The sequence below is a fragment of the Dendrobates tinctorius genome, unplaced genomic scaffold (genome assembly GCF_039654945.1).
Source record: "Dendrobates tinctorius isolate UK_male_01 unplaced genomic scaffold, ASM3965494v1 ptg000086l, whole genome shotgun sequence".
In the NCBI taxonomy this organism is placed as follows: Eukaryota; Metazoa; Chordata; class Amphibia; order Anura; family Dendrobatidae; genus Dendrobates; species Dendrobates tinctorius.
In genome coordinates, this window is record NW_027361754.1 from 38,100,536 (window position 1) to 38,120,716 (window position 20,181).

Genomic DNA, 20,181 nt, shown 5'->3' on the forward strand with positions numbered 1-20,181 from the left:
TTTCGCGTATCAGACAAGCGTGACAACTTTTATTTTGCTTTTCTTGAATGAAAGGCATTGGTTGAAGGAGACGTAGTATTTAGAGGGGGAGCATCTGTGTGAGATAACTGGAGGGGCCAATCAATACCTGGAGAGGAGGATGAAAAGTGGAGGCAGTAAGGTCTGTGACTGGAGTATCTACAGTGAAGGGAGGGCCAATTCCTTTTTCACCCCAGCTCCAACCACCTTCAATGTGATCAGGGGGTACTGATGGGTTGTCATTGCATGGGGGACAAACTAAAGGCCGCTGGGTCTGCCATCTTTGTGCATCTATGATACAACACAGGTAATTGTCCATTTAAATAGGGGCCAGATAATGCATGTGAGAGGGGACCAGAGGAAGTGTGGCTCATGCCTGCCCGGAGAATCCGGAAGTTCGCGACCCCGGCGTCAGATGACCAATGACGTCTGGTACACGTGACTGCGACCCGGCGTCATGGAAACCATAGAGGCACCAGAAGCCGAGAACAGCCAGAGCACGGGCAGCGCATGAGCACAACTCGGATCCACTGTCACAGACGCAGACACATAAAGAGAAAGAAGACAGACCTCAAAATTAATAATAATGGCAAAAATGCAAATTAATATTAAGACATAATTGGGTAATCGAGGTTGCATAGTAAGGAAAAATAATAATAATTGAAAAGTAATAACTGTCCTGCACTTCCTCAGGTCCCCTCTCACGTGCATTATCTGGCCCCTATTTAAACCCCCAGTATACTGCATTATGCACCCCCCCTGACGAAGGAGTCTTACCGAAACGCACATCAGGGTGCACTGTGCACGCTAATCACCACGCTACAGGTATATGTTTTTATTGCTATATATGGATGTTTTAATTACCTCTTAATATCAACAGTATGTAATGTCTATGTGCATTTCACTTGATTGTGTCTCATTCAGTATGATTGCATTTTATGCACCATATGCACTTTTATCCAAATATCTGTATGTAGATTGATTACTAGCACTCCTTGGATCAGCTGATGTTCAATTTTTTTTGGATATAATTGTTTGGCTATATATGCCATATTGCATTTTAGCAAGCATCACTTTAAATTAATTAATTTTATTATTTTTACTTTTTCTGCACTTTGGCACTTTTTTACGCCCTATACAACTGCTGTGATGCTCGGTAAATATCTTTCTATAGACCATTTAAAGCAATATACGATTATAATGGTGGTGATTTTTCTATTTTATCATAATATTTGGACTATATTGACTTTTTATTTTGTGTGCAAGCACTTTTAAATGTATAGTACTACTTACCGTTTATTAATAAAGGTATTTTAATTCACTTCTTGGTTTTAGCATTTTTTTGTATGTCCAGGTCCCCTCTTTTTGGTTGCAGTATATCTGAATGGTTGGCCATTCTACATGGCACAGCATTGAGTTTTCTTAATTAATCCACCTTTTTATTCATTTTTATATAATTAATTTCCACATATATGTACTGTATATACATGTGACTTATGTTTTAACATCCTCACAGATTGCACAGGTCTCCTGTTATCAAAATGGCTGCTTGTGGAGGAGCAAATGACCATACCTGACCATCAGCGTCCTCCAATAGAAAAAGAGCTTTTTTATATTCTCTAAGAGGCTTATGGTCAGCTCTGGTCTCATGCTTCTCCACCGGCCATAGAGAGAACACAAGACTCTGTAAGGAAGGAGGAGAACCTGTAATACCAATATGATTTTGTGGCACTTACTTTTATATCGACTAAAATAAAGATAAAGGTTGCCCATTGTATTATGAAAGATATGAGAACAGCCATTCATTATAATGAACAGTGACTATGTGTGCAGCTATCTATCTGTGTTGAAAATGGGTCACAGAATCCACATTTTTGGTGGAGGTCTGAAGAAGATATATCATAAAGACTAGACACTGATCTATTCTTCTTTGCTACACTGTTCTATATACTGTATGTGGATTAATATTATTTGTGTTACAGCACCATCTTGGTAAATTGGGGTCAGAGTTGTAACTTGTGGCTCTAGGTGCCAAGATGCCACCAAGCCACTATGTCTAGACTACGACAAGACAAGAGCATCATAACTTTGTCCCAACAAGAACGCCTATCTACAGCTCAGACTCATGTACAGTTTTATTTAGCTCTGAATGACATTCTGTTTGTTTCTCTTGTATAATTATTCCCAATGGTACAGGAGGCCAAGTGTATTTTCAGCAGCATTTGAAAAACTGTCAATTTATGTTCTGCGGTTTGGCATGACAGGTCCGCACGCCAATGTACGGGTGTTGGAGAGACACTTAGCATAATAAATTTAGCCTATCTAAAATTAGAAGCCCCCGGTGATGTATCGTGTGTTTTTTATTAATCCAGAAATCAGACAAATTTACAACCTCTATTCTTACAGCCAAATTTCAGAAAGATAAAGGTTGCAAAGTTGGAAATGCAAGCTATAAATGACTGGCTCCATTGTAAGATAAAAGAGCCCTCATTGTCGATGATCAGTTAGTTCAATAGACAAAGTCTTCAAGTGACTCTGACTCGTTTTTATAACTAGATCTATAGTACGGATCATAACTTGAGTGGTTATCTGAATAGGTGGTGATTCAGCTGCTGACACCTAATTATTTTGTTATATCTGGGGCAATGACTATGGTGGTAGAGCACAGGTCAATTCATTCCTGCGTTCTTTGTATAAAGTGGGTTCACGGCAAGAGCTCTCTCCATATCTGGGGTACGGGCTCTTTTACATGGCAAAAAAGGTTTGATTAGACTATTCTCTGATTGCAGCGGTTTAATCCCTTAGATGTCATGATATTAGTGGTTAAACAGGGGGGTCCTCTATCATCCTCATTGGGCCCCCGTGACTCTGTTGTGGGAATCTCATCCCTTAACGACTAGAGGTATTTTTGGTTTTGCATTTTCATTTTTTGCTCCCCTTCTTCCCAGAGCCATAACTTTTTATTTTTTTAGTCAAAATGGCCATGTGATGGCTTGTTTTTTGTGGGACGAGTTGTACTTTTCAGCGACACCATTGGTTTTACCATGTCGTTTACTGGAAAGCAGGAAAAAAATTCCAAATGCGGTGAAATTGCAAATGAAGTGCAATCCCATAGTTGTTTTTATTTTACCATGTTCGCTAAGTGCTAAAACTAACCTGACATTATGATTTTCCAGGTCAATATGAGTTGATAGACACCAAACATATCTAGGTTCTTTTTTATTTAAGTGGTGCAAAAAAATTCCAAAATTTGTTAAAAAAAAAATTGCACCATATTCCAATACCTGTAGCATCTTCATTTTTCGTGATCTTGGGTTGTGTGAGGGTTTATTTTTTGCATGCTGAGCTGACATTTTTAATTATACCATTTTGGTGCAGATACGATATTTTGATCATCCATTATTGCGCTGTAATGCAATCTTGTGGCGACCAAAAAAAATGTAATTCTGGTATTTTGATTTTTTTTCTCGTTATGCCATTAAGCGATTGGGTTAATTCTTTTTTTATTTTACTAGATCAGGCGATTCTGAACGTGATGATACCAAATATGAATATGTTTGATTTTTTTTTTACTGTTTTATTTTGAATGGGGCAAAAGGGGGCTTATTTGAACTTTTATATTTTTTTAATTTTTTTAATATATTTTAAAACATTTTTTTTACTTTTTGCATGCTTCAATAGTTTCCATTGGAGACTAGAAGCTGCACTTGTCTTATCGGTTCTGCTACATACAAGCGATGGTCAGATCGCCTTTATGTAGAAGAATTGCTAACTTGCTATGGACGCTGACCACTGGGCGGCACTCAAAGCAATCCAGCACTGACAACCATAGAACCATAGAGGTCTGCAGGAGACCTCTGGTTGTCATGCCAACCATCGGTGACCCGCGATCACGTGATATGGTCACCAATGGGTGAATTTCCGTCGCGATTGCCGGAAGGGAATGTTAAATGCCATTGTCAGAGTTTGTCAATGACATTTATTATTATTACTTATTTGTATAGCACCATTAATTTCATGGTGCTGTTCATGAAAGGGGGTTACATCAAAATACAAATATCACTTACAGTAAACAAAACTAACAATGACAGACTGATACAGAGGGAAGAGGACCCTGCCTTTGCGGGCTTACATTCTTCAGGACTATGGGGAAGGAGACAGTAGGTCGGGGGTTGCAGTAGCTTCGAAAGGTGTTGAGGTGGCTGTGTGGTCATTACAGGTTGTAAGCTTTTTTGAAGAGATGGGTTTTCAGGTTCCGTTTGAAGGATCCAAATGTGGTGGATAACCAGACATGTTGTGGCACAGAGTTCCAGATGATGGGGGAAATTTGGGAGAAGTCTTGGAGGCGATTGGGTGAGGAGCGAATAAGCGTAGAGGAGAGAAGGAGGTCTTGGGAGGACCGGAGATTATGTGAGGAAAGATATGGAGAGGTTAGTTCAGAACTATATGGAGAAGAAAGGTTATGGATGGCTTTGTAGGTTAGTGTTAGTAGTTTAAACTGGATACGCTTGGAAATTGGGAGCCAGTGAAGGGATTTGCAAAGATGGGAAGCAGAGTGTTGTGAGGAGAGAGATTAACTAGTTGGGCAGCAGAGTTAAGGACAGACTGGAGGGGTGCGAGAGTGTTAGAAGGTAGGCTACAGAGGAGAATATTGCTGGAGTCTAGGCGGGAGATGATTAGGGCATGCACAAGCATTTTGGCAGAGTGAGGGTTGAGGAAAGGACAGATTCTGGAAATATTTTTCAGGTGGAGGCGACAGGAGGTGGTGAGAGCTTGGATGTTCTGTTTTAAGGATAGGGCAGAGTCAAGGGTTACTCCAAGGCAGCGGATTACTGAGACAGGGGAAAGTGTGGATTCATTTATTGTGATAGATAGATCAGGTAGGGAAGGTATGCGAGATGGAGGAAAGATAAATAGTTCAGATTTGTCCATATTGAGTTTGAGGAAGTGAGAGGAGAAAGAAGGAGGATATAGCTGATAGACACTCTGGGAATCTGGACAGCAGAGAGGTGACATCTGGGCCAGAGAGGTAGATCTGAGTGTCATCAGCATATAGATGGTACTGAAAGCCATAGGACTTTATGAGTTGTCCCAGGCCAAGGGTATAGATTGAGAAGTGAAGGGGTCCTAGGGCAGAGCCTTGAGGGACACGAACAGAGAGGAGGTGAGCTGAAGAGGTAGTATGGGAGTAGGAAATGCTAAATGTGCGGTTGGTAAGGTATGAGGGGATCCAGGATAGGGCAAGGTCTTTGACACCAAAGGAAGAGAGGATCTGTAGTAGGAGGCAGTGGTCAACTGTGTCGAAGACAGAGGACAGGTCTAGAAGGCGGAGTATAGAGAATTGTCTGTTAGCTTTGGCTGTAAGTCCTTAGTAAGTTTGGTCAGGGCAGTCTCAGTGGAATGGTGGGGACGGAAGCCAGATTGTAGGTTGTCGAAGATCGAGTTAGATGCAAGGTGAGAGGAAAGTTCAGCGTGGATGTGCTGCTCAAGGAGTTTGTAAGCAAATGGAAGCAAAGATATGGGGCGATAGCTGGACATAGTGCTCGGGTGAAGGGATGGCTTTTTGAGGATAGGTGTGATTGCGGTATGTTTGGAAGAAGAGGGAAAGGTACCAGAATTTAGTGACAGATTGAAGAGATTGGTTAGGGATGGGATAAGTGTGGTGGTGAGGTTGGGGAGGCAGTGGGATGGGATGGGGTCAAGTGCACAAGAGGTGAGGTGTAATTTGGAGAGAAGATGAGCAAGCTCACCTTCAGTGATTTTGGAGAGGGAAGTTATGGGGTTAGGGCATTGGTCTGGCATACAAAGGGATTGTGGTGGTCGGACAACAGAGACTTGCCTTTTTTGGTCTATCTCATGTTTGAAGTGCGTGGCAGAGATTAGGGAAGTCGGAGGGGGCAATGGTAGTCAGAAGAGGCAGTTAAAAGTGTTGAACAACTGTTTGGGGTTGTGGGATAAGAAAGATGCAAGCGGTGTGAAGTATGCCTATTTAGCAGAGGTGAGAGCTGATTTGAATGCGAGTGTTGCTTGTTTGAGTGCAGTGAAATCATCTTGCGAATGCGTTTTCTTCCAAGTCCGTTCTGCAATTCTGGATACTTGGCGAAGCTTTTTAGTGATGTTAGTGTGCCAGGGTTGTCTATTGATTTGTTGCACTCTGCTATGCATGACAGGGGCAATTGAGTCGATGGCTGATGCAAGAGTGGCATTGTAGAAACCAGTGGCAGTGTCTGTGTCATGGAGGGAGGATATGGATGCCAGTGGTAGAATAGAGTCAGAGAGCATGTGGGTGTCTAGGTGTGCGAGGTTTCTGTGGGGGTGCGCATGTTGTTGGACATGAGTGACAGGTGTGGGGGACAATGATGAGAAAGTGAGTAGATGGGGGACAGATAGAGAGGTGAGGTTGTGAAGTTAGATAGGGAACAGAAACGGGTGAAGACCAGGTCTAATGTGTGTCCATCTGTTTAATGCTTTAATAGCCACAGATGGATCGCGATTCTACCCATGGCTGTTCCGGGCACATAGCAGCTGTTCAAAACAGCTGCGATGGGGCCCGGAGTGCTAAGGGGCCTGCTTTAGAGTTTGCACTTCCAAAGTGAGCTGTGTAGTGGGTGTGTCAGGGGAGTGACAGCCTCTGAGAGCTGCAGCCGCTCATTGGCTGTGTAGCTCCATGCTTTGATTGGCTGCCAGGCAGGCTATAAGGTGGAAGGCGCACATTCAGGAGAGCACAATAGCTGTCCTGTTATGATTGGGTCACCGAGGAGGAAAGCAAGACCAAGCTAAGCCACAGAAAATCAGAGAGGTTGGTAACTACGCGGATTGCAGACCCCAGATCCTATCCACTCAACTAGCAGTAGCCGTGGAGCATACCTATGATGATCCTAGACGCCTCGACACAGCCGGAGAGCTAAATAAGCCTAAAGCAAGAAAGGGGAAATCTAAACTGCCCCGGAGCAGACCCCAAAGGAATAGATAGCCCCCAAACATATATTGTCGGTGAGACAAGATGAAAACACTAGCGCAGGTAGGAAAATAGACTGAGCAAACGATGGGGCCCACGATAACTAGACAGGACAGGAAAGGAAAGACACTGTCTGCAATCACGCAAAAAACCCTGCAAAAAATGTCCAACACGTCTGATAGAAAAATACTGAAGTCGCACGACTTCGCCCACTATATCAGCACTCTGGTATATTCTAAAAGCAGAGCAAAAGGAGGCCAATCTAATAAGGAACAAAAACAAACAGGCACAAGCAGTAACATATGGATGGAGATTCAGCACAGCCCCAGCCGGAGCTGGCTGACCACACAAAACTGAAACAGACAAAACAAGATCAAATGTGAATGAACAATAGCAAAAGAGCACTTAGCTGAGCATGCTGGGACTGAGCTGGAAACTAAGACCTCAGGAGGCAGGAAAAAAATCACCAGCAGGGATAGAGGGAGTCAGCTGTCTTAAATCCAGTCAGAAACTCCAGATCTCCAATTGTCCTTCTCATTATCAGGTGGCAAGCCTCTTTTAATCAGATCAGCTCCATTACCTCCAATAACCACCAGAGGGAGCCCAGAAAGAGAACTCGCGACCCCTCTGTCAACATAACCAGCTCCACTACCTTCACTACTAACCAGAGGTAAGCCAGAAAGTGAATTCACAACAGTACCCCCCTTGAGGAGGGGTCAACGAACCCTCATCCACGCCACCAGACCGATCAGGATGGGCCCGGTGAAAAGCATGAACCAATTTATCGGCATGAATGTCAGAAGCAGAGACCCAAGAATTATCCTCCTGGCCATAACCCTTCCATTTACTGGAGTCTCTGTCTAGCCAAACGAGAATCCAATATTTTCTGTACCTCATATTCCACATTGACTTTAACCAATACAGGGTCAGGAGGCGCCGCCATAGGAACTACTGGCTCCACAAACCTCTTCAACAGAGATTTAGGAAACACATTATGGATCTTAAACGTAACTCAAAGAGCCAATCGAAAAGAAACAGGATTAAGAATCTCCAAAATCTTATACGGTCCAATGAATCTTGGCTTGAACTTTGGAGACGCAACCTTCATAGGAATATTCTTTGACGACAACCAAACCATATCACCCACTTTAAACCGGGGACCAATGGTCCTATGCAGGTTGGAAAACCGTTGGGCTTTTTCCTGAGAGAGGGACAACTTAACCACCACTTGGTCCCAAATCTGCTGCATTCTCTCTACCACAGTGTCCACACTTGGACAGGTCGAAGATTCCACTTGCCCTGAAGAAAATCGAGGATGAAACCCAAAGTTACAGAAAAAGGGCGACATCAAAGTGGCAGAACTAGCTCTATTTTTTAGCGCAAATTCGGCCAAGGGCAAAAATGAGACCCAGTCATCCTGATCAGCAGATATAAAACATCTCAAATAGGACTCCAAAGTCTGGTTTGTTCTCTCAGTCTGCCCATTGGTCTGAGGATGAAATGCAGAGGAGAAAGATAACTGAATTCCCAGTTTGGAACAAAAAGCTCTCCAAAATCTTGTGTAAGGTAGCGCTGTCATTCAGATAGGGGACACTTGCTTGGCAGCCAATACATCACATTTTGCAGTCCTCTTCTTTTGCTCCTAGCTACAACACTGCCCATAGCATTCTCCACCAAATGTAAGGTAGCGCTGTCATTCAGATAGGGGACACTCACTTGGCAGCCAATAAATCACATCTGGCACAGGTTTCTTAACATAACTCCAACAGTCCATGCGGTTTATTAGGCATCATAAACCAAGAACAGCAACAGAAAGTTCATATAAACAGTATAGCGTCCATGACAGAGCTTCACTCTGCTTATACTGTGGTCACACAGGTTGTGCAATGTCCAGTACACAGGCTCTCTAGTCTCAGAGTTATATCCCCTGTCCAGGTTTATCTCATGGCTGCTTCTCCATGCAGAAGTTCATTCCCTCTTCTTGGGGAACTGTCAGACACGTGCAGCCATTATGCACACAGGCACTCAGGTGCTGTCAGACAGGAAGCCCCATCTCCCAGCGGGACCATCCACAATGGACCAACCGGGTCCCAGCATTCCCTCATGTGACCTACCCTGGCCACCTTATATGGCCCTTAGCCATGCCCACCGGGTCACATGGCTATGACCTCATCACAGGTCCTACAAGCATTCATACTTTCTTTACTATGGCATTCTACCACACCCCTGGGTGGATTTGTAGGTAGCTCTCCCTAACCCATTGGCATGAAACCTCAGCAGTATCACTGCTGATCAATACATACACAAGTCTTCATTTCAAGGCCACCAACATTGAGATACATTACGATCATTCAGCATCCTACACCTATCAGGACACTGGAAATGCTTATACACCTGTCCTGGGACCCCCACACAGAGCCCCCTAGCGGACACAGTGGTCACTACACCACACTGGAAGCAAACTGGACTCCTCTGTCCGACACAATGTTCTCAGGAATCCCGTGCAACCGAACCACCTGTTGTAAAAACAAGGGCACCAACTCTGAAGAAGATGGCAACTTTGGGAGTGGTACAAGATGGATCATCTTAGATAATCTATCACAAATCACCCAGATAACAGTCATTCTCTGAGAGACAGGAAGATCGGAAATAAAATCCATTGAGATATGGGTCCATGGCCTCTTGGGCACCGGCAGGGGCATCAACAACCCACTAGAATGAGATCAGGGTTTGGACCGAGAACAAGTCTCACAGGACTGCACAAAATTCCTGACATCACGAGATAAGGCAGGCCATCAAAAAGACCGACTCACCAAATCTCTGGTACCAAAAATACCTGGATGACCAGCCAACGCGGAGCAATGAATTTCAGACGTTACTCTCTTCCTCCACTGGTCAGGGATATACAAGTTTCCCATAGGGCAACATCAGGTTTGTCCTCCTGAAATTCCTCCAGCGCATGTCTCAAATCGGGTGAGATGGCGGAAAGAACTACCCCCTCATTTAGAATGGTAGTAGGCTCAGTCAGAATAAGAGAATCCACAAAGAAACTCCTAGAAAGGCGTCCGCCTTAACATTCTTAGTGCCCGGAAGAAAAGAGACCACAAAATTAAAACATGTGAAAAACAAGGCCCACCTAGCCTGTCTAGGATTCAAGTGTTTGGTTGATTTAAGATAAATCAAATTCTTGTGGTCGGTGAGGACCACAACTTGATGTCTAGCTCCCTCCAACCAATGTCTCCACTCTTCAAATGCCCATATCATGGCCAACAATTCCTGATTCCCCACGTCATAGTTACGTTCAGATGGGGAGAATTTTCGAGAAAAGAAGGCACAGGGATTCATTTTAGAAGTCACCGGATCTTTTTGGGACAAAACGGCTCCTGCACCAATCTCAGAAGCATCTACCTCCACCTGAAATGGGAGTGAGACATCAGATTGCCGTAGAACCGGAGCAGAAGTGAATCTCCGCTTAAGCTCCTGAAATGCCGAGACTGCCTCTGGAGACCAATTCACCTCATCAGCGCCTTTTTGGTCAGATCAGTCAGTGGTTTGACAATACCAGAAAAATTACTTATAAATTTACGATAGAAATTAGCAAAACCCAAAAACTTCTGGAAAGCCTTCAAAGAAGTGGGCTGAACCCAATCATAAATGGCCTGTACCTTGGCCGGGTCCATTTCAATAGACGATGGGGACAAAATGAATCCCAAAAATGAAATCCTCCGTACACCAAAGAGGCACTTCGATCCCATAGCATACAGGGAATTTTCCCTCAGAATCCAGAACACAGTCCGGACATGTTCCATATGAGAATCCAAATCACTGGAAAAGATCAAAATATCATCCAGATAAATGATCAAAAACTTATCCACAAAGTCCCGGAAAATATCATTCATAAAAGATTGGAAGACAGAAGGGGCATTAGTGAGCCCAAAAGGCATCACCAAGTACTCAAAATGTCCCTTCGGAGTATTAAACGCCGTCTACCATTCATCCCCGTGCTTGATGCGAATAAGATTATAAGCCTCCCTGGGGTCAAGCTTGGTAAACCAGCAGGCACTTTTAACTCTGGAAAATAAGTCAGAAATCAGGGGTAGCGGGTACTGATATTTAACAGTGATTTTGTTAAGGGAATGATAGTCAATACAAGGCCTTAATGAACCATCTTTCTTGGCCACAAAAAAGACCCAGCACCTAAAGGTGAAGAGGATGGTCTAATATGACCCTTCTCCAACGACTCCTTGATATAAGATTGCACAGCATCATGTTCGGGTACCGATAAGTTGAAAAGCCGACCCTTGGGAAATTTACACCCGGGCTTTAACTCAATTGCACAGTCATAACTCCTATGAGGAGGCAAAGACGCAGACTTACTCTCACTAAATACATCAGAAAAATCAGCCAAATAATCAGGAATATCATGAGACTGGGGAGAGGTGGAGAAAACAGGAGTGTCACTAAGAACACACTGACAACCCCAACTCACCACAGACACAGATTTCCAATCCAAACCAGGATTATGAGTTTGCAACCAGGGAAAACCCAGAACAATAGTATCATGCAAATTGTGCAACACCAAAAATATACAATTTTCTTGGTAGTCCGGGGCGACCCGCATTATCATCTGGGTCCAAAACTGGGGTTTATTCTCCACCAAAGTAGTAGCATAAATACCCCTCAAAGGGATAGAAGTCCGCAGGGGTATCATTGGAAAACCACAACGTTTAGCAAAGTCTAAATCCATCAAATTCAAAGCCCACGGCAAATGTGTGCGCAAAACGTTTTTCTCGTTTAGGGCAGACAGAAATAGTATGAAAGGCGTCTCCACAGAAAAAACACAGCTTATTACACCTTCTAAACTCTTGACGTTGCACCCTAGACAAAACCCTATCACATTGCATGGGTTCAGACGTTCGTTCAAAAGGCGACAACGCCTCTCGTGTAGTTTTACGTTCACGTAAACGCCGAATAACTTGAATGGCTAATGACATAGAATCATCAAGACCAGAGGGAACAGGAAGTCCCACCATAACATCTTTTACGGTTTCTGCCAAACCCTTCCAAAAGAAAGCTGCTAGGGCATCGTCACTCCATTTAGTAAGGACTGCCACTTTCGGAATTTTTGACAGTATAACTCTGCAGAATCCTGACCCTGGTTCAATGCCAATAAGGCTTTCTCAGCTTGATCAATAGCACTAGGTTCATCATACAACAACCCCAAGGCTTGAAAAAATGCATCCACATTAGTCAGAATAGGATCTCCAGGTGTCAGAGAAAAAGCCCAAACCAGGGGATTGCCGCGCAGCATGGAGATAACAATTTTAACCTGCTGCACAGAGCTACCCGATGAGTTAGGCTTCAAGGCAAGAAATAGTTTACAATTATTCTTAAAATTCAAAAATTTAGACCAATCCCCAGAAAACACATCAGGAGTAGGGATTTTTGGTTCAACAGCAGATGATTGTGGAGAGATAGGCGGAAATTCCCCGCACTTCAGCAGCGAGCTGCTCAACACGATCAGACAATTGCTTAATCTCCATTAAAGAAAAAAAATCCTCCTACGGCCCCAGAGAAAAAGAGGAAAATATATATATATAAAAAAAAATTCTGACACTTTTTTTTTTTTTTACAATTTCTGCTTTTGAGTAGCCTAGAATCTGTGGTTTAGGCTGGTGATTCTGTTATGAATGGGTCACCGGGGAGGAGAGCAAGACCAAGCTAAGCCACAGAAAACCAGAGAGGTTGGTAACTAAGCGGATTGCAGACCCCTGATCCTATCCAAACAACTAGCAGTAGCCGTGGAGCGTACCTACGATGATCCTAGATGCCTCAACACAGCCGGAGAGCTAAATAAGGCTAAAGCAAGAAAGGGGAAATCTAAACTGCCCCAGAGCAGACCCCAAAGGAATAGATAGCCCCCAAACATATATTGTCGATGAGACAAGATGAAAACACTAATGCAGGTAGGAAAATAGACTGAGCAAACGATGGGGCCCATGCTAAATAGACAGGACAGGAAAGGAAAGACACTGTCTGCAATCACACAAAAAACCCTGCAAAAAATGTCCAACACGTCTGATAGAAAAATACTTAAGTTGCACGACTTTACCCACTATATCAGCCAATCTAATAAGGGACAAAAACAAACTGCCACAAGCAGTAACATATGGATGGAGATTCAGCACAGCCCCAGCCGGAGCTGGCTGACCACACAAAACTGAAATAGACAAAACCAGATCAAATGTGAACAATAGCAAAAGAACACTTAGCTGAGCATGCAGGGACTGAGCTGGAAACTAAGACCTCAGGAGGCAGGAAAAAAATCACCAGCAGGGATAGAGGGAGTCGGCTGTCTTAAATCCAGTCAGAAACTCCAGATCTCCAGTCGTCCTCCTCATTATCAGGTGGCAAGCCTCTGTTAATCAGATCAGCTCCATTACCTCCAATAACCACCAGAGGGAGCCAAGAAAGAGAACTCTCGACCCCTCTGTCAATATAACCAGCTACACTACCTTCACTAGTAAATAGAGGTAGGCAAGAAAGCGAATTCACAACACTGTTCTCTTCTGTGCGCACAGGACCTGTGATGAGGTAACAGGAGAGGAGGCAGGGGTCACATGAAAAGAGGCCTCGGTGTATGCAGGACTCTGCTGTGCTGATTGTCAAGGTTCCGTATGAGGGTAAGTTTATGTTTGGCGTCAGGTGGGGTTTACAGGGTGGATGTAGTAGAGCCGTGTGTACGAGGTGTACGGAGCAGAGCCGTGTGTGTACGAGGTGTACGGAGCAGAGCCGTGTGTGTACGAGATGTACGGAGCGAAGTCGTGTGTGTACAAGATGTATGGAGCAAAGCCGTGTGTGTACGAAGTGTATGGAACGCAGCCCTGTGTGTACGGAGAGGAGCCGTGTGTGCGGAGAGGTGCCGTTTGTGTACGAAGCAGAGCTGTGTATGTACGAAATGTACGGAGCGGAGCTGCACATGTACGAGGTGTACAAAGTGGAGCTGTGTGTGTACGATGTGTACGGAGCGGAGCATATACAGTATGTGGTGTACGGAGCGGAGATGCATGTGTACAAGGTGTACAGAGCCACGCGTGTACGAGGTTTACGGAGCGGAGATGAGCGTGTATTCTGGCATGGGGGGCCCATTCGAAAGTTTGCACCGGGGCCTGCTGCATGATTTGGGGCTCAGTCTGCTTTGCTGATTTGCGAGTGAGGTGGAAGCCAGATGACTATGGTCCTTAAATCCAAATATCCGCTTTCTGCAGTGCAGTGGGTGGAAGATAATGCAAAGGAACTGGAGCCACTCTCAGCCATCCAATGTAGCAACTTTTAAACATTGTGTGGCCTCACCATTCGTGCAGTGTTACTCGGGCCTACAAATGGACGCATAACATCTTGACGCCTGGGTGCACCAGAGGAAGGTGTTGTATTTGGGTATAAGGGGAGGCCAGGACTGTAGTCATGGCCAGAGACACTGAAGCATCTGTGTCCCAACCTACCCTCACAGAAAACTGTAATCCTTTGCTCAGCGTGCCTGCGTCTCCAGGTTCAGGTCCCCCTGGGCACTTTCCAGGCGGCGACGGCCCTTTTTCCAGGCGACCCCCAGTAATAGAGACATAGTCCAGAATAACTTGAACATTTTCTTTACTTAGAACTTCACACATTACATCCACAGTTGGCAAATCATGAGATACACATTTAACTTCACTTCCTTCCTGAGCTCTCCCTACTTTGCTGATGCTTCTGTACGGCACACGTCCAGACCAGACCGTCTTAGACTGCTTCCCAGCTTCTTCCTGGCCTAACCTCGCCATGATAACAATTCCTTCTGCCTGTTTCGCTCGATACTTGAAATCATCCGGCACCCGGTTTAGTTGACTCTGGAAAAGTATCTGGCCCGTCTTTACCATTCACTGCGAAGCTTCAACTTCCTTCTGTTTCTCAATCCAACCGACTTGAGCCATAAAGGCGTCCGCCCAGGCTATGAGTCACCACATCTTCCTACTGTACTGGCCCACTGCAATGATGCCCAATGGCTATGGATAACGTGGGCCGTCGCTGCTTAGCATTGTGTGATAGCTGAGCCATCCTGGGCCTATAGCCCATGTGGTCTCTTCTGGCACCATGGCCCCATCTAACTAACTTCCCTTCTGCTCTAACCTTAACTCTCAGCAGCACCTCCTACATTTAACCCTATACCATCTACTAACTGTTCTGTATACTAGAGTTCCCCCCTCTGGTGTCCAAACAAGAGCACTACGCTTTCCCTATACTGTACATGAAATGTAGTGAACATTATCACAATTATATGCAATGAAGAACAATAAAACATGGAGACAAAGCAATGGTAATATCCAGAAGGGATAGCAGTACCATACTATACATGAGGTAGTACATGTAACATGTAGCAATACCAGTAAGCAAAAAGGCATAAATACAACAATGAACATTATTAACTTAACCCCTTTACATGGGCACGAATCAAGTACAGAATGACGACATCCTTTCCCTGCATTAGCTACACCACCACCACAATGAGTAGCTACATCAGCACCACCACGGCCACATCCCCTATTTTATCCTCCCCTCATTTTTGGAAGGGTTTTTCTAAACCCTACTTGCAAAGAGATGATGAAATAGTAGATTTATTTATTTGCAGCAGTACTAGAAAACAAACAGTGGTCCAGAAATTTATTTATTTGGCCTACTAATGGCAACAAGATGGCTGGTGCCAATTATTTATTTGCAACACTGCTAGAAAAAACACAGTGGTCCAGAAAAATTATTTATTTAGCCTATTAATGGCAACAAGAGAGCTGAAGCTAACTATTTATTTGCAACACTACTAGAAAAAAAATCAGCGGTCATGAAAAATTATTTATTTGGCCTATAAATGGTAACCAGGCGGCTGATGCCAAATATTTATTTTTAAAAGTACTAGAAAACACACAGCAGTCCTGAAAAATTATTTATTTAACTATTAATGGCAACGAGAGGGCTGATGTCAACTATTTACAGTTGTGGCCAAAAGTATTGATACCCCTGCAATTCTGTCAGATAATACTCAGTTGCTTCCTGAAAATGATTGCAAACACAAATTCTTTGGTATTATTATATTCATTTAATCTGTCTTAAATGAAAAAACACAAAAGAGAATGAAGCAAAAAGCAAAACATTGATCATTCCACACAAAACTCCAAAAATGGGCCAGACAAAAGTATTGGCACCCTCAGCCTAATACTTGGTTGCACAACCTTTAGCCAAAATAACTGCGACCAACCACTTCCGGTAACCATCAATTAGTTTCTTACAATGCTCTGCTGGAATTTTAGACCATTCTTCTTTGGCAAACTGCTCCAGGTCCCTGATATTTGAAGGGTGCCTTCTCCAAACTGCCATTTTTAGATCTCTCCACAGGTGTTCTATGGGATTCAGGTCTGGACTCATTGCTGGCCACCTTAGAAGTCTCCAGTGCTTTCTCGCAAACCATTTTCTAGTGCTTTTTGAAGTGTGTTTTGGGTCATTGTCCTGCTGGAAGACCCATGACCTCTGAGGGAGACCCAGCTTTCTCACACTGGGCCCTACATTATGCTGCAAAATTTGTTGGTAGTCTTCTGACTTCATAATGCCGTGCACACGTTCAAGCAGTCCAGTGCCAGAGGCAGCAAAGCAACCCCAAAACATCAGGGAACCTCCGCCATGTTGACTGTAGGGACCGTGTTCTTTTCTTTGAATGCCTCTTTTTTTCTCCTGTAAACTCTATGTTGATGCCTTTGCCCAAAAAGCTCTACTTTTGTCTCATCTGACCAGAGAACATTCTTCCAAAACGTTTTAGGCTTTTTCAGGTAAGTTTTGGCAAACTCCAGCCTGGCTTTTTTATGTCTCGGGGTAAGAAGTGGGGTCTTCCTGGGTCTCCTACCATGCAGTCCCTTTTCATTCAGACGCGGATGGATAGTACGAGTTGACACTGTTGTACCCTCGGACTGCAGGGCAGCTTGAACTTGTTTGGATGTTGGAAACCTTCTCAGCTAGATATGAATAAACCAAATTAAAGTCCAAATTATAAAGACTTAAAAAGTTTTTATTAATTACACAATAAAAGGAAAACCAGACAAGTTGGACATAATACAATACCATAAAATGTCATAATATAAGGAGATAGTTACATAGTGAACACATAAGCCATGAATAAATATAGTGATCATAAAAATTCCATCAGCAAAAAAGTGCATATAGTAAGCAGACACTGGGTCTGAAAACTCAAATAAAGTGCATAGGAAATGTAATAAGATCATAAATACCCATGATCAGTGGCTCAATGTGTCTCCAGCTCACTCCAACGTACGTTTCGCCTACCGTGGCTTTCTCAAGTAGTTGTTTGGATGTTAGTCGAGGTTCTTTATCCAACATCTGCACAATCTTCCGTTGAAATCTCTTGTCAATTTTTCTTTTCCATCCACATCTAGGGAGGTTAGCCACAGTGCCATGGGCTTTAAACTTCTTGATGACACTGCGCACGGTAGACACAGGAACATTCTGGTCTTTGGAGATTGACTTGTAGCCTTGAGATTGCTCATGCTTCCTCATAATTTGGTTTCTCAAGTCCTCAGACAGTTCTTTGGTCTTCTTTCTTTTCTCCATGCTCAATGTGGTACACACAAGGACACAGGACAGAGGTTGAGTCAACTTTAATCCATGTCAACTGGCTGCAAGTGTGATTTAGTTATTGCCAACACCTGTTAGGTGCCACAGGTAAGTTACAGGTGCTGTTAATTACACAAATTAGAGAAGCATCACATGAACAGTGCCAATACTTTTGTCCACCCTCTTTTTATGTTTGTTGTGGAATTATATCCAATTTGGCTTTAGGACAATTCTTTTTGTGTTTTTTCATTTAAGACAAATTAAATGAAGATAATACCAAAGAATTTGTGTTTGCAATCATTTTCAGGAAGAAACTGAGTATTGTCTGACAGAATTGCAGGGGTGTCAATACTTTTGGCCACAACTGTATTTGCAACACTACTAGAAAACACACACCGTTTCTGAAAAATAATTTATTTGTCCTATAAGTGTCAACAACTGCACAATTAGTGGTGGTAACTAACTAGGTGTCCAGGACGAACCCTGAACTAATCCTTACTAATGATTGACTACAATGGTCACATGATGACTCACCATGACACTTGTAAAGGCTGGTAAACTGAGACTGGCCAAGAGACTGCCTTAATGTGAAGGTGACAAGACCCCGAAGCCTGATGTTAAGGCTCCAGTGCCTATAGTTCTGGCAGAATATTTATGAAAAGATACCACCCTATTCAAATAGAACAAATGAGACAGTGATTGGACACGTTAAAGTGGTATGTGTGCAAAAAGAAGCTTTACCTTATTGTGGGGATTGAAGGCAGCAAGACCATACTTATTTACAGGTTTTATAATCATTACAATCATAGCCAAGAGTGTTTCAGAAAAGGAAGTATTTCTCCCATTAAATTATTGAAATTATACATGTTTTGCTATACACATGTTTATTTCTTTTGTGTGTATTTGAAAAACACAAAAAAAACATAGAAAAAAAGGCAAATTTAACATAGTTTTTCACAAAACACCAAAAATAGGCCCGACAAAATTGTTGGCAGCTTTTCAAAATTTTTTGTATACAATTTTGTTTCAAGCAAGTGATGATCATTCAAACTTACCTGTGCCAAGTAACAGTTGTTGGCAATTTGAAAACACACCTGAAACCAGATAAAAATAGAAGTTGACTTAATCTTTGCATTGTGTGTCTGTGTGTGTCTCAATAAGCATGTAGAACAGAAAAAGAAGAGAACTGTCTGAGGACTTGAGAACTAAAATTGATGCAAAATATCAACAATATCAAGGCTTCAAGTCCATATCTACGGTGCATGACATAATCAAGAAGTTTACAACCTATGGCACTGCAGCTAATCTTCCTGCATGTGGACAACAGAAAAAAATTGATGAAAAGTTGCAAAGCAGGATAGTCTGGATGGTGGATAAGTAGCCCCAATCAAGTTCCAAAGAAATTTAAGCTGTTCTGCAGGCTCAGGGTGCATTGGTGTCAGAGCGAACTATTTGTCAACATTTGAATGAAATGAAATGTTATGGCAGGAGTTGAAGGAGGACCCTATTGTTGACACATAGACATAGAAAATCTTGACTGCATTTTGTCCAACTATGCATGAGTAAGTCAAAATCTTTCTGGGAAGGGACATTTTGGAGAAAGGAGACCAAGATAGAGCTATTCAGTAAAGCACATCATTCTACTGTTTAACAAAAACAGAATGAGGTCTACAAAGAAAAGAACACAGTACCTACAGTCATATATGGTGGAGGTCCAAAGTTGTTTTGGGGTTATTTTGATTCTTCTGGCACTGGATACCTTGACTGTTTACAAGGAATCATGAAATTTGAAGATTACCAAAGAATTTTAGATCACAATGCTATGCCAATTGTCAGAAAGCTGGGTTTATGTCCTAGGTCATGGGTCTTCCAGCAAGACAACGACTCCAAACATACTTCAAGAAGAATCCAGAAATGGATGGAAACAAAGTGTTGGAGAATCTTGAAGTTGCCTGCAATGATTCCGGATCTAAATCCCATTGAACACCTGGAGAGATCTTAAAATTGGTGTTGGTAGAGGATTGTGGTTCAAAATTCCACTTGAAAGGAGTAACAAGCTTGTTGATGGTTATAGGAAGCAATTATTTGCAGTTATTTATTAACAAGGATATGCAACCAAATATTATGTTGAGGGTGCCAATAATTTTGTCTAAACCATTTTGAGGGTTTCGTGTGAAATGATGTACCTTTTTTATCAATTATTTTGTGTTGTTCAAATACACACAAAGGAAATAAACAAATGTTTAACAAAACATATGTAATTGCAATAATTTTCTGGGAGAAATACTGTGCTTCATTTTCTGGAACAATTTCAAGTGAGCCCACACTTTTAGCCATGACCGTATGTTAAAGGATAGGTACTCTCTAATTAAATGCTTTTCATTGTCATTTAGTGACCGTTACAGAGACTCAGAAGATGAGTTTTTCTGACAAGTAATCAACATTGAAGTGCTTTACTGGATACCCAATTAAGTAACTTTCTTATAAGGAATGCACGGTCAGAGGGAAACATCTCGACAGGCTTGTGGTCTCTGAACCTGAACTCTGTGGTGTCATCA